The sequence below is a fragment of the Lissotriton vulgaris genome, unplaced genomic scaffold, assembly GCF_964263255.1.
Source record: "Lissotriton vulgaris unplaced genomic scaffold, aLisVul1.2 SCAFFOLD_2145, whole genome shotgun sequence".
Lineage (NCBI taxonomy): Eukaryota > Metazoa > Chordata > Amphibia > Caudata > Salamandridae > Lissotriton > Lissotriton vulgaris.
Window position 1 is genome coordinate 202,252 of NW_028255453.1, and position 15,119 is coordinate 217,370.

The following is a 15,119-nucleotide window of genomic DNA, read 5'->3' on the forward strand; positions in this document are numbered from 1 at the left end:
GATAAGGGGTGTTACTCCGAAACTGATCCTATGATGATTGTTCTAAGTCCAGGGAGGAACCTGGCTTGGCATTTCGGGCTGCACTGTTCCCATGAGGCACAGGGTCAAGACTGATTTGCATATGGCTGGGTTCAACATGGGGTGGCATGGTGAGCAACAGAATAGATCTCTTGACTGGAGGTGAATCTTTGATTCATTCAGCATTCCGTCCATCATTTGCGCTGCAGCTATTTTCCCTTCATGCCTTCAAATAAAGAGGTTAAATCTGTGATCACTGAATACTCATGGCTTATCAGGGTGTTCAAAAGATCCAGTGTTAACAGCACACAACGGCAGTGAGAGACAGTGCAGGAAGGGGGAGTGTCAGTGCAGGGAGTGAGTGTCAGTGCAGGAAGTGAGTGACAGTGCAGTGAGTGAGTGTCAGTGCAGGAAAGGGGAGTGAAAGTGCAGGAAGAGAGTGTGTGAAGGGCCAAAAGTGAGTGACTGGCAGTAAAGGAGAGGAGTGAGAGAGTGACAGTGTGTCTCAACCCTGTTTTCCTCCAGCCTCTACAACCTCTGATCATGAAAACTCTAACCCTGCTGTCTATGACCTTACTGCGTGTGACACTGCCTTGTCTGCCCATGCACCTCGCCTCTTGCTGTGATGTCCCTGTCCCACACTTCTTACCCCAGCCAAACCTTGTGGTTCCCCTGCTCCTACTGACATCAGTGCTATAGTTGTTGGAGGCTTACTCCTAAACTTTCTTCACCTCTCCTGTGCATGTTTGCTTTGCTGGAGAGACTCTGCTCAATCACTGTTGGCTCAGATGTCAGTGAACCGTATGCTCTGAATCTACCACATTGCAGGGAGTGAGTATCAGTGCAGGAGGTGAGTGTCAGTGCAGGGAGTGAGTGTGAGTGCAGGAAGTGAGTGACAGTACAGGGAGTGAGTGTGAGTGCAGGAAGTGAGTGACAGTACAGGGAGTGAGTATCAGTGCAGGAAGTGAGTGTCAGTGCAGGGAGTGAGTGTGAGTGCAGGAAGTGAGTGACAGTACAGGGAGTGAGTGTCAGTGCAGGGAGTCAGTGTCAGTGCAGGGAGTGTTAAACTAGAGGTTGTTGCTTTGTTTGTTTCTGTTTGGATCCGTGCTCTGCCTCGCTTCCAGGGTTTGGGGGGGGGAGGGGGGGCGATTGTTGCAGTTTTGTGGTCAAAGTCGAGCAGGAGGTATTGGGGCGCTTTACATGTTTACATGAGGCCCAGTCACTTTACACACGGTCACCTTCACTTGTTCCAGACCCGGCGATGGAGTGATTTGCCCAGAATCACAGGTCTGTGAGCCGACGCCGGTACTCGACCCAAAGACTGCAGCTCTGGCCGCTACGCCACATCGTTTTGGGTTTGTGTCTCTCACACGTGAAGTGCAGGATGTGGATTTCTGGTGAATGACAACATTCCTAATTGAGAAAGTCTATTTACCTTTTGAGTGTTTTAGGCTCATTTATGTGAAAATACTAAGTGTTATCGTCCGGTGACCAGGCCAGTCTGCGCATGTGCGGAGGAGCGGTGTCCAGCCACTTCTGGTGTCTTGGCAGTCTGCGCATGTGCGGAGGAGCGGTGTCGAGTCACTGCCTCTGTCTCGGCAGTCTGCGCATGTGCAGAGTAGTAGTAGTGTCCAGACACTTCTGGTGTCTTGGCAGTCTGCGCACGTGCGGAGGAGTAGTGTCCAGACACTTCTGGTGTCTTGGGAGTCTGCGCATGTGCGGAGGAGCGCTGTCCAGCCACGGCCTCTGTCTCGGCAGTCTGCGCATGTGCGGTGGAGTAGTGTCCAGACACTTCTGGTGTCTTGGGAGTCTGCGTATGTGCGGAGGAGCTGTGTCCAGCCACGGCCTCTGTCTCGGCAGTCTGCGCATGTGCTGAGGAGCGTGTCTGACCGCGCTGGGTGAAGTTACAGTATGAGAAGAAGGACTCCGGTTCATCAGCATCAGCAGAGTCAGCATCAGCAGATCCCGACTTCACTTCCGGCCAATTGTTGAGTATGGCCCAATCATGGTGAAACTTGTGTTCCGGGTCAGGGGCCACAGAGTCAGCACAAGCATTAGATGCTGATACCTTCCGGCTTCTTTCGGTGTTCAGCTGACTGCAGAGGCGGAAGGACCCCCTCTCGGGGGTCTGTGCAGCTATCTTCATCTACAGACCCTCACCGACCCCCCCCCCCCCCAGATCTGCCCCCCACTCCCTCAGACTCCAAACCTGCCCCCCCTCCAGGAGGTGGAGAGAGTCTACTATGTAGTAAGCTCCTGTTTCCATGTTATTGGACTTCTCCGAAGGGTGTTCCCCCTGCTACCTGATTCCACCAGGAAAACGTTAGTTCAGTCGCTCGTGTTGAGCAGACTGGACTACTGTAATGGTTTGCTTCTAGCCACCAACGAAGGGGTCATCGCTAGACTTCAAGTCGTGCAGAACACGGCTGCCCGCCTTGTTCTCAATGCCCCGGCCAGGACTCCTTCAAAGCCGCTCCTTAAAAAACTCCATTGGCTCACCATAAAACAAAGAGTGCTGTTTAAAACTTGTTGCATTATTCACAAGTGTTTGTTTGGTAGAGGCCCGGAGGACTTAAATCAGAAATTCATCCCATACACTCCCACAAGAACTTTGAGATCTGGAGACCATGAATTACTATGTGTCCCCAGATTTTGGAAGACGAGACAAGGTGGAAGAGCCCTGTCTGTGGCAGGCCCGAAACTTTGGAACAGTCTTCCACTGGAAATCAGAGCATGCAGGGAACTTTTTCCTTTCAGGAAAAAGCTAAAAACGTTCCTGTTTAATTATTGACTCTGGTAAATATTAATGACATGACAGGGCTGTTTGCTATTTGCTTTCTAACGTTACCAATGGCGCGGAGATACTCCCAAGGGAGTCGATTCCCAGCGCGGTATAAGCGTGCAAATAAATAAAATAAATAAATACTATATACAAATCTGTGCACACTGTGCTGCTTTTTGCTGCTCTCTGGGAAATCCTGCAAGTTACTTTGCATTTCACTGCACACGGAGGTATTTACAGCTTAATCTTTACATTTGTGCACACTGCATGACTTTTAATACTGTATGATACATCTTTGCACACTGGACTGCTTTTTACAATACTACGTGAAATCTGTGCACATTGTACGTGTTTATTACTTAACTATAAGAAATCTGTGCGCAGTGCATTGCTTTTCAGGGCACTGTAAAGGATATTTACAGCTTAAAGAGGTGATCTGTGCACAGGGCACTGCTTTTACCACACTATAAGAAATCTCTGTGCAATGTACTGCTTTTTACCACACTATGAGCAATCTCTGTGCAATGTACTACGTTTTACTACACTATGAGGACTATGTTCACAATGGACTGCTTTGTACTGCACTACAGGGGGGCATGCACAGTGAAAATGTGTACACTGCACTGATGTTTACTGCACTTGGAGAGATGCTTATCGCTGCACTGCTTTATACTGCACTGTGAGAAATCTTTGCCACCGCACTTCTTTACCTGCACATTTGAGGGAAATTTACATTCTGATTGTTGCTGATTTTTTCATACCATGGGAGGTTGGACTCACGCACCCATCGACGCGCAGGCTGCGCCTGGGTGTGTCTGGCCAGAAAGAGGCACTTCCGCCTTCTACTCTGACAAGGAGAGTGTCCACTTCTCCTGCTTTGCCGCGGTCAGCAGCCCCCTCCTTTCTTCCTCTTCTTCCCTCTCTCTGTCTCGCTCTTCCTCACTTGCTGAATGAAAGCGTGACTACAAGAAACGGCTATTACCCTCTCTTTCCTCTCGTTTCCTTCATTTGTTCCCCTGTGAAATGGATCCAAAAGAGAAAGAAACACTTTTGCTGGAAATGTCGTCTTTTTCTCAAATTTTTCTTTTCCAAAGTGCAGCCTAGGGATGAAGAGAAAAAAAGGTTCAAAATAAGAAAAATACAAAGTAAAGCAAAACAGAGGGGTCGCAAAGTGGCCAGATTGGTTCTATTCACACCTAAACACATTAGCGCCACTTCACGGAGTTTGCCAGTGAAACAGTACTTTCGTTTCCTCGTCTTTCTGTTGCTGCGTGGAGTGGAAAACGTTTAATGCAATCCTTATCGGCTGTTTTCCTTATTTAAGTTTATAAAATGTGTACCGCAACTCTGTGTTCAGAGATGTGGTCTTTTTAAATCATACTGCTTACTTTTTGTAAGGATATAAGCAATGGGCATTGAAACTGGTCACTTCCTATTCCTGTAGTCATGTCCTTTACTTTTCAGGCAAAAACACTCTTTGATTTCTAAATATTGAGTGTAAAAGTGTTACGGTAATCATGTTGTTCCTGTTTATATTACACATGCTTTACTTAATCTTGCATTCCCTATAAGTGTTTGCTTTTCCAGGAGGTTATTACTTTTCTTTTCAGGCAGCAAATTACTCGTCTAGAACATCATTTGAAATGAGTCGCATCCAGGTGTTTATAGCGGGGCACAATTGGGTTGTAGCTAAAGGCAGTGCAAGTTTTTCTCAGTGGGGCAGTGTGGTGTTCAGTGGGGGTGAGAATTTGGCTCTATGTCAGAGATGCCGAATTTGGAACTGGTGAACCAGGTTCAGCATTCACTACCAGACCACTAGACCATTCTCTTTAGGGAGCATATTCCCATGCTAGACCTTAGAAGGCCCCACTGGACCTCAGAAGCCCTAGTGTCTTAGCACCAGCAGGTGGACCCTAGCAGTGCCAGGTATGGGTTAACCTTAAAGTTTACCACAATCCATACCGAAGTTCACCTCCAGTCTTGCAGGCAGACCCATGAAGCAGCACACCCTATAGCGACAGTGACTTTGGCACTGAGGTGACAGGACCCTGAGGCCAGGCCACCTCACCCATTGGTACCTCCATTGGCCTTGTTTCAGCAGTGGTAGTGCAACTCGTCAGAAATCGACAATGCAGGATTTGCACCCACACCAAACTAAGTTTGGAAACTTCACCCTCCATCTGCTTCAGGCACAAGCACTTTTAACATGTGCTTGTGCATTAGTGGTAATGGTAATACTTTATTGTACAGTTAATAAAAACCATTACAAAAAGACCGACAGCGATAAAAAATCAATAGAAAAGTTAAATTAAAAAAAGATTTTTGTAGCAGCTAAGGCGATAGTTCTTGTGAAAAATTAAAAAGTGATAAAAAGAAATTTGAGAGTAGATATTTGTCCGCCACTAGATCACTTCTACGATTCCTCCGGGGTAGTTTCTGAAAGATTAACCATACCCTCTTTCCCATTACGGATGCGTTACGGACCACTTTCCTTATAGGAAGCATCCTTTATCGGGGGCACGCCATTCCTTTTCCCCGGGTGTCAGTGCATTTCGCTCCTCTGTCCATTTTATATACCTATAGGTCAGCTGTACCTCTGTGTGGACCAAGTATTGTTTTAATTGTAAAAGTGTGGAAAGTGCGCTTTTATTGTCCGTTTATTCTTTCTATGTGGTAAATCTGGCTGCCACGGCTTTAATGTATTTTTCCAGTCGAGAAGCCATTTGGGGTTCGTCAACTTAGAGGCACGCCAGGACTGCTTGGCTACAGGGCCAGATCCCCTTTTTTTGTTGAGTGGTGGTCTCATCTGGCTCCTGCCTTATGTGTGGACCACATATTTGTTGAGTCTAGGAGTGTGGAGTGTACGCTTTCTTTGTCCATTTATTCTTTTATTAAGGTAATTCTAACTTCTAAGGCTTTGATGTAATTTACCAGTCGACAAGCCATTTGGACATCGTCACCTGAAAAGCAAGCCGGGACTGCTTGCCTACAGAACCTGATCCCCTTTTTGCTGAATACTGGTCTCAGCAAGTTCCTGCGTTCAGGCTGCAGCTCCTTGCAGGTAGTGATGAGGTGTAAGATGTTTTCCTCGTCATTCCGCACAGGCGGCATTTTGCTGGTTTTAAAGGACGCAGCCAGGGTGCCATGTGGTCTGCAGAGGGCAGTACTCCTAGCCGGTATTTTAGGAAGAGCTCTTTTGTTTTTTTTTGTGAAACTGGTCAAAAGATACATTTTCGGTGCAGGTTTTTTGTAGGTGTTTACAGTTAGCCATCCATGAGCTCGCTCCGTCAGTGAAGCCTTGTCCTGTAAAAGAGATTCTTTCCTGACAACGTTGTGTACTGCTTTTTTAAAACCTTTCAGGTTTCCTTGAAGATCCCACAGTTGTTGCGCCCCCAGCTGCTTTATTGCATCCTCCAGAAAAAGCCTTGCTGGGCTGTTGTTTTTGGTTTGAAGTTCTTTCCAGAGTAATGCATTAAGAGTATTTGCCTCTCCCCTACTGATTTTGTACCAACTTTTGAGGTAGACTCCCTTACGTGCCAGCTCTTCTTTTACTAGCCCAAATTCAAGACGAATTTGCGCCGGTGAAGTGTATCGAGGAAGGCCAAAGATCATGCGCATCGCTCTTGTTATTACTCCATTTACTGTTTCAGCATCCCTGCCTCTCATTGCTTCACCTCCGTAGGTGATGAAGGGATCAGCTTGGCTTGGATCAGCTTTATTAGTGGGGAGAGGTTTGGCCCAGCAATTTTGTTTCTCAGGTTTCTTAATGTTACAGCTGTCATTAGGCCTCTCTTTTTTATTTCTGCTCGTTGTGGTAAGAAGCTGCCCCTGTGGTCTATAATTACACCCAGGTAGCGATATTTGTTTGTGACATCCAATTTCTTTTTGTCCATAAACCATCTGCGTGTTTATTTCTTTTTGCAGTGGTTAAAGCACATGACTTTTGTTTTGTCATAATTGATGTTGAGTTTATTTGATTTGGAATACTGCGAGGTGACATCAAGCAGCCGCTGTAGGCCTATCGGGGTCCGGCTGATTAGCACTAGGTCGTCCGCATAGAATAAATTGGACAGCTGGAAGCCCCCTAGTTTAGAAGCGTGAGAGTTGTTTTCGTTTAGAATGATTGATAGTTCGGCCATAAAAAGGTTGAATAGGGTTGGCGCTAACACGCATCCGTGCTTTACTCTTGTGCTGGTTGGGATTTTCTTGGTTAGGAAATCTCCTGCTCCCAATTCGACCTGGACCCAGGTATCGCTGTGCAAAAGAATTATTTGGTTCAGCAGTGTTGAAGGGATTTTCATTCCCTTTAGTTTTTGCCACAGGAGTTTTCTGTTTACGCGATCGAAGGCAGAGCTGTAGTCGATATATTGTATTGTAATTGTATTGTAAGGGGTGCTTGTAAAGCGCACTGACACCGTGGGTTTCCTGGCGCTGGTTGGATGCAGAGGGAACAGAGGGACTTAGCTGGATTGAGGGAAAAGCCATGTTTTTAGGGATTTGCGGAAGAGAATGAGAGAATTAGAGGTTTTGAGAGAGAGGGGGAAGGAGTTCCAGAGTTTAGGGGCCAGGAATGCAAATCTCCGGCCTCCAGATCTGCAAAGTTTGATAGGGGGGATGGACAAGAGGTGAAGGTGAGAAGATCTCAGGTTACATGATGGGCAGTAGAGCCTGATGAGGGTTTTCAGAAAAACGGGACAGGAGCCAGATAGAGATTTAAAGGTGAGGCAGCCGATCTTAAAGGCTGCCCTCGAGATGACAGGGAGCCAGTGCAGTTTAAAGAGAAGGGGTTTGGCGGATTGCCATTTCGGAATCCCAAGGGCCAATCTCGCCGCTTGATTTTGAACAGATTGCAGTCTGGAGAGAGATGTTTTAGGCAGACCGTGGTAAATAGAGTTCGAAAAATCCAAGCGGGAGAGGACGAGGGCCATGATAACTTGCAGAAGGGCTTCAGGAGTGAGGAGATAAGCCACCTTCCTGATCCTGCGCAGCTGGAACATGCAGGAGGAGACCACCGTCCCCACTTGGGGCCCGAGAGAAAGGCCGGAGTCAATAGTGACCCCGAGACTCTTCACCGAGGCCACGGGGGTGGGAGGGGGGCTGAGTTCTGCTGGCCAAAAGTGCGGACCCCAGTGGGTAGAGCTCCTGCCAGGAAGAAGGAGCTCCGTCTTTCCGGGGTTCAATTTGAGCTGGTTTTGACACATCCACTGGAGGATGTGGGACATAGCTGCCTGGAAATTAGGAATAGCAGAGGGGGAATTAAGAGGAAAGATGAGTTGCAGGTCGTCCGCGTAGTTAAAAACGGTGACGTCCCACTGCCTCAAAGAAAAATGAAGGGGTCGAAGATAGAGGTTGAAGAGAAGAGGGGATAAAGAGGAGCCCTGGGGGACCCCACAGGGCGAGTGCTCCCTAGGGGCTCTGAAAGTGCCCAGGCTGAGGGTCTGAGACCTCCCGGTCAGGAAGGATTTGACCCATGCCAGCGCCAGGCCCTGGTGGAGAAGGATGTTGTGGTCCACCGTGTCGAAAGCGGCTGACAGATCTAATAACACCAAGGCCTGGGGGGTACCCTTGTCAGCGCCGTCTCTCTAGGCATCCAGCACGGCCAAGATCACAGTCTCCGTAGAGTGGCCGGGTCTGAAGCCGGCCTGGTTGACCTCGAGAAAGTTGGAACTCTCGATGAACTGTGAGAGACAGGCGGTGGCGTGGGCTTCCAGAATTTTGGAGAAGAAGGGCAAGAGGGAGATAGGGCGGTAGTTCGCCAGGGCGGCGGGGTCAGCACCAGGCTTCTTCAATAGAGGCACCAAAACGGCCTCCTTGAAGGAGCCGGGCACCGTACCGGAAGAAAGAGAGGAGTTCAGCAGGGGAAGGATGCAGTCGGGTAAAGAAATGCAGATGTCGCGGAGTATGGAAGGGGGACAACAATCGTCTGGAGATCCAGACTTAGTACGGGAGGCCAATGTGGCCAAGGATGTGGGATCTAAAGGAGGAAACTGAGTGAAAGAGAGGGCATTATGGGGGGGAGAGATGAAACCAGTGCCAGGTGGGGTGGCCGGGATGGTGTCCTTAATCAAAGCAATTTTCTGAATGAAAAAAGTACTTAGCGCATTGCAAGATTCCTGTGTGGGGGCCTGAGTCGGGAGCGTCCTGGGATCGGAGGTGAATTCGTTAAGAACTTTAAAAATCTCTTTGGACTTGCAGGGGGCCGATAAGATTCTTTCTGAGGCGTAAGCTTTTTTGGCTGCGGAGATGGCTGATTTATACTTATTGAGCGCGGCCACATATACGTCTCTGCTAGACAAGCAATAGTCTCTCCTCCACTTGCGCTCTAATCGGCGAAGTTCTAAATGAAGGGTTTTGAGTTGGGGGGTAAACCATTTGTGGGAGTTGCTGTGTCGGGATCGGGGGAACTTAGTAAGGGGGGCAAAAATATCGCTGGCTGTCGTAAGCCAGTCAGAAATATGCCCGTAAAGCTCGTTGGTGCTTATATCGTTGGGAAGCAGGGGACGGGTGAGAGAGAGGTGAGATAGCAATTTAGAGGAATCGGCGGCTCTCCACTTGCGGGCGGTGCCACCCTCCCTCAAGGGGATCCTAATCTGGCCAACAGCCGAGAATGTGATGTCAATCAGAAAGTGGTCGGACCACACACAGGGTGTTATGAGCGGACAGGAGGACTTGACCCCGTGGACCCAAATGTGGTCAAGGATGTGGCAGCCACTGTGGGTGGCGGGCCTGACTAATTGAGTAAAGTTCAGGCTCGAGAAGGCCTCGACCAGTTCGAAGGCATGGGGACCAGCGTCCTCGTGCTGGAACCAGTAGTTGAAGTCACCAAAAATGACAGTACGGGGGGAGGAAGTGGCAAGATTGGTCAGCTGTTCGATAAAAGAAGAGGGGAAGGAAGGCATGGGGTGGGGGGGACGGTATAATACCATAAGGGTGACTGCACCCACCTCAGTCCCAAGACGATTAACCAGGTTGTCCACTTCAGGGAGGGTCATGGAGGCGGAGGCAATAATCTTTAGATTCTTGCGTATTACCGCTGCCACCCCTCCCCTGGAGCGACTCCCAGGACGGTTGGTGTTCAGCAAAAAGTAATCTGGGGGTAGCGCAGCGAGGATATCAGGAAGGGAGTCATCGGTGAGCCAGGTCTCAGATAATAAGAGAACGTCAGGCCTCTCAGTCAGGAGTAGGTGAAGGATATCGGCTTGATGCCTGCCCAAAGAGCGAGTATTAAGGTATAATACACGAATCTGTGACTCGACAAGGGCAGGTGCAATGAGAGGTAACGCCGGCCCCAGATGGGGGGGGGGAGTTTCCTGCAATCCCAAGTGAAGAGATCCGAGTCCAGGTATCGGGAGATAGGGGGCTAGCAGAGGTTTGAAGACTCATAAGAGCAGAGGAAGGGTAAGATATAGCAGTAGCAGCATCCCAGGCCCCTGGGCCCGTCCGGCCGCGGACGGGCGCAGACGGGCTGGACTTAGGCGCGACTTCGGCGCGTAAACGGCGCAGGTATAAAGATTGTTTTGCCTCCAGCGCTGTGCCAATCAAAAGTGATAGGGCTAATATATTGGTGGTCGTCCCCATATTTTTTCTAAATCCGGTTTGGTTGAGTGGGATTGCTAGTTTTTCATCCGCCCATGATTTTAGCTCTTGGAGTAAGAGGCCAGCGTAGTACTTTGCCTCGTTATCAAGCAAGGCTATGAGACAATAGCTTCTTGGGTCTCCTTTTTTATATATTGGGGAAATAATTGCTCCCCTCCATGAGCGTGGGATTGTTGAAATCCGACTTATTTTTTCAAACGTTGGTTTAAGGACAGCGGCCCAGTATTCTGGCTCTTGTTTGAATACAATTGGCGGTATGCCATTTGGGCCAGGTGCTCCCTCTCTTCTCCCTTTTGAGATCCTATTGCATATTTGTGCGTTCGTGATTAGTAGTTCCTCTTCACTTGCTAAGGTATCTTTGTTTGAGGGATTCTGTTCTTTACAGCAGATTTTGGCGTTGCATGATTCTGTCCACGGCTCTTGCGGATCGTTAAAATGTGGGCTGAGGTAAGTTGTCCAGGCCTCTTCCGTCACGTGGGATTCGATCCCCTGGCTTTGCACGTTGATCAAGCTGTTGATCTTTTGCCAGAATTGTGTGCTGTTGTTTGTTTTCGCGTCGTGTAAAACTTTTCCCCAAAAGGCCCTGTCTGCATCTTTTTTAAATTCCCATATTAGTTTCCTGCGCCTGCTTTTTAGCTGTCTCAACGCCTGGCAAGTGGTGGGATCTGTTTTTCTCTTCGCATAGTGTTATTAATCTGCGTCTTCAGCCTTTTTAGCCGGATATCATTCCTGAAATTGTGTTGGCTGTGGTGTTTCACGTTGTTTCCCTTTCCATCTTTTTTTGTGTATCTTTTTCCTTTGGCTTTGTCTCTCACGTTTTTTGTGAATGCCTCCCAGCATATGATTGGGTTTGGGGATGCGAGTTGTGCCTCTTCTAGTGTTTGCTTCACTTGTAATAGGAGGTTTTTTGGGGCGTTGGTTTTGCACTTTATTCGTCTCTCGTTTGTTGTAAACTCCAAGCCTAATTTGCTACCGCCTGGCGGGCTTGGTATTACGGGTGCATCTATCGTGGTTTCCTGTGGGAGGTGATCACTGTAGTCCATCATGCAGATATGAAAATCTCTCACCCTTTCATAAATGCTGAAAATGATGAATGTGAAGTCAATTGTAGAGCTTGCCGTGGTGCTATGGAATGTTGCTGACTGCGGTTGATCGCCTGCGGTTTATTAGAATTATATCCTCGTTTTTGTTCTGCTCACGGAGTGTCAGTCGCAGGGCTTGCAATGCATTTGGAGGAGCTAATTTATAAACCAGTGGAACTGCTTCAGCAATCAATTGTATTGCGCTGTATGTGGCGAGTCCTCCTTTCTTGTGTCCAAACGGTGAGCTCTGCGTAGACGGTAGGAAGTTCAGATTAAATCCTGATAGTGCTTGAGGGGAGTCGGACCAGGTTTCTTGCAGTGAGATGATGGTGAATCTTTTCAGGTAGTTGTTTAGATCTGCGTCCGTGAACTTGTCTCCTAGCCCATTGATGTTCCAAGAACATAAGCTGACAGTGTTGAGTGTTTTTGCTGTTGTTACATTACTTTGTCATGGATTTAACTCTTTTGTATTTAGGGTCCTTGAAAGCCAGCTCCAATTATATGTGGGAGATTGTCGAAGGCCGATGTTCTCTTGTGTGGCTGTTCTCTATAAGCTAAAATCTCTGGTGTTTAGCTGCGTGCCCCTCTTAGAACTGTATTTTAATGCAGTTGTTCGTTTATTCTTATCCTTTGTTGGCTCGCATGTAGTAGAGGTCGGGGTATCTTGGTTTAGAAGAAGGTTGTAACTTTATTCCCCAGGAGTCGAACGTTGCTTTTTCTTTTAGTAGTCTCTCCGGGAATTCTGCTGTGGCCCATATTGTTTTTGTTGATTCTGCTCCAAGTATTCCCTCCGGTTCTATGAATTCTACCGATTCCAAGTCGCTAGATGATATATTTTTGAGGCTATCTATGGTTTTCAATAGCCGTAGGATGTTCCCCCTGTTTAGGATATCCATTGGGCCCCTTGATTGATACTCTGGGTGGAACGTTATTGAGGTCGTGCCAGTTTGCCCCATATCCTGTGCCCGGCTGTTATCTTCCTTGCCCGTTCGATCTTTCACTTGGCCTTGATGTTCATCTGTTCCTACTGTGTGTCGTTTGTCGATCGTTTTACTGCTTTTCGTCAGATTTTGTCTGGGGGCACTTGGTGAAGTTTGTGCGCACTGTTCAGTTTTCCCCTCCTCCCGGTTGTATATCTTCCTTTAGCTTGGGAGGATTTTTGGAGTGCCCTTGGTCTTTGGATGGGGTTCTTTCGATGTTTTCCTTATCAGTTAGTTTTAAGGCTTCTTGTGGGTTGTGCCCCCTGTCAGTTGGGATTGTGACTTCTTGTATGTTGTGACCCCTTTCAATGTCGTCTCTTTTGGCCTCATGCCTTACTTGTGGTGACTTTGGTGCTGCTATGTCCCTTTTGGTGGGAGGGCTGGTTGTGGGCCTTCTTCTGGTGTCAACTTTCTATTGGGTTTTGTTACCCCTGTTTGGTTTTTATTTTTTGGCGTGTTGTAATCAGAGTCAGTTGCATTACTTGTCTCAGTTGGCCTATCTTGTGGTATATTGGTTGCCGCTTTCTCACTAGTAGAGCCCTTACACCATGCTATTACTGCTGGCGTTTCCCTTGCTTTTCTGTTTTCTTCCCATTTTTCTTGTTGATAATGTGCAATCACTCCGTCTTTTTGGCAGGTTTTTTCTGGTTGCACTGTGCTTTCTGTCGGTGGGGTTTGGGGTTCTTTATGCACTTTTCTGTTGGCTGGTTTGTTTATTACGTTTACTTTTCCCCTTTTCCCCTTGACGAGGACCGGTCTAGTGCTGTCCTTTGGTTGTCCTGGGTTGGAGGCAGAAGTCCAGCTTGCAAAAGCGGTGTTGGTTCGTCTCTCATGTTGACGGGGTTGCTGGGTCGATTGATTTTTACTGCGTCCCTGATATCTGAGAGTAAGTTTTCCATTGCTGTTGGTAGTGTTGCCAGTTTATCCACAATTGAGATACAGGAGCAGTTGGATTGTATTAGTTGGGTCTCGGCTTGCGCCCTTTTTACCAAGCCGTTCAGCTCTGCTAGCTTGCCGTCAATATTGGCCGTCTTATCCAACTGGTATTGAATAACGTTTACCGATAATTGCATTGTATGCAGAAGGGAGGTCCAGATATCTTCCTTTTCCTTTGGTGGTTCCTTTGACAGGTTTTCGCTGGTGGTTTCTTCTGGCACATCCCTCTTGGAGGCTGCGGGATAAGATGCTACCAGTTTTTCCCACTCTTCCGTGGTGGGGTACGTGGTTTCCAGATCTGTTAGCCTGGTTGGTGTTAATACCCTGTTGTGTTGAGTATTGGATGCAGATGGTTGGCTTACCAGTACAGATTCGGTCAGTTTAGTGGCGTGCCCTTGCGCTGCAGCTTCCTCTTGCTTTTCGAATTTGTCGTGTTTCCCGGGTTGAGGGGCATTGAGTTGGGGTAAGCTTAGACCCTGCACTCTTACTACCTGAGCAGTTGTAGTGTTTGATTGCCGTTCTGTGTCTGCCCTTCTTATAGGATCTCTCATCCCCCTGTCCGCTAGTGTTGTCATTGTGTGGTCGCAGGGAGGTATTTCTCCTTGTATTATTAGGTCAGCATACCTCGTAGGGTCACTCTTCTGCTTATCATCCTACAAGGATAAGTCCAGAGCCCCCGAATTTCGGCCATGTCTGGGCCGCTCTGACCCTTGTCGCTTACCGGTGGGCTTCCTGATAAGCCTTGCCTTCTCCTGTTGGTTACTGAGCTTTCGAAGTATTCCTCCTCAGTACAATTGTGGTAAATGTTGTGTCTTGTTATGCTTTTTAAATTTGGGGGCGTTAAAGGGGTTGTAGGGGCCATTTCCCTACTGGCTCGTAATAAAATGTTGAAGATTGCAGTCACGCTTGTGTCTTCCTCTTTGTCGGCTTGCTCGATTTCATTTATGGTTGTTTTTATTTTTGTACTTGGGTCTCCCTGTTCCTGTCTGTCCTGTCTTTCCCACTGAGCGAGGGCCTGGGCCTGGGTCTGCGCTGGTTGATCTCCTGGAGGCCCCTTGCTCACCACTCCTCTGATTGTCGAAGTGTCTACCTCTGCACTATGCTCCGTTGTTTTATGGTTCTCTTCGGTCTTCTCGTCCTTCGACAATGGTTCTTTTTTTGTGAGTGGTGCCCTGTTGGTTCTGGTTGGTTGGAGCGGTGTGGGCAAATTGCTTGTGTTAGCTTTGTTTAAATAGAGGGCCATGCTGGGATCTTTGATGAAGGAAAATTTTGTGTAGATTTTTGGTTGAAAGAACGGTTTACTCCCTGTGGAGCCCCCATGGCTGATGTAGAGAGGGGAGATCAGGGAGAGTTCGTCGTCTCCGTTCTTTCCCTTGTCCTTCCCGTTTCTGTTTCCTTCGTTGCTAACGTCCATTAGGTCCCCCTTAGGGTTATTCTTTGCTTTCCTTGATTTTTTGGGGAGGTTCGTCGGTGCCGTGTAGTTCCTTGGCTTCCCAGACCTCATTTTGCAGCTTCCCTTCTTTTCTTTCCTTCCTTTTCACCCCCTTCTTTTATGTCCTTTTGTGTCCTTTATTAGGTCTCGCTCTCGAGACCTATTGTTGTGGAAATGCCTCTCAAGGGAGACAGACCGGGGCACGCGCGGCGATTCGGGACCATGGACACGCACGTACAGGCACGTGTGCGCGCACATCTCCTGTCCCGCAGGCAAACCAGCATTCAGTTTCA

The 15,119-nt window shown here is 48.1% G+C and overlaps 1 protein-coding gene across 1 annotated transcript in view; it reads left to right on the forward strand.

The window, feature by feature from the left end:
- The first annotated feature begins 2,941 nt into the window (after positions 1 to 2,941).
- The window catches only part of LOC147659119 (uncharacterized), a 42,310-nt gene continuing 30,132 nt past the window's right edge, over positions 2,942 to 15,119 (forward strand). Inside the window, exon 1 of the mRNA XM_086951960.1 lies at positions 2,942 to 3,030. The gene's annotated coding sequence lies outside the window, so the exon portion shown is untranslated. The remainder of the gene's footprint in view (positions 3,031 to 15,119) is intronic.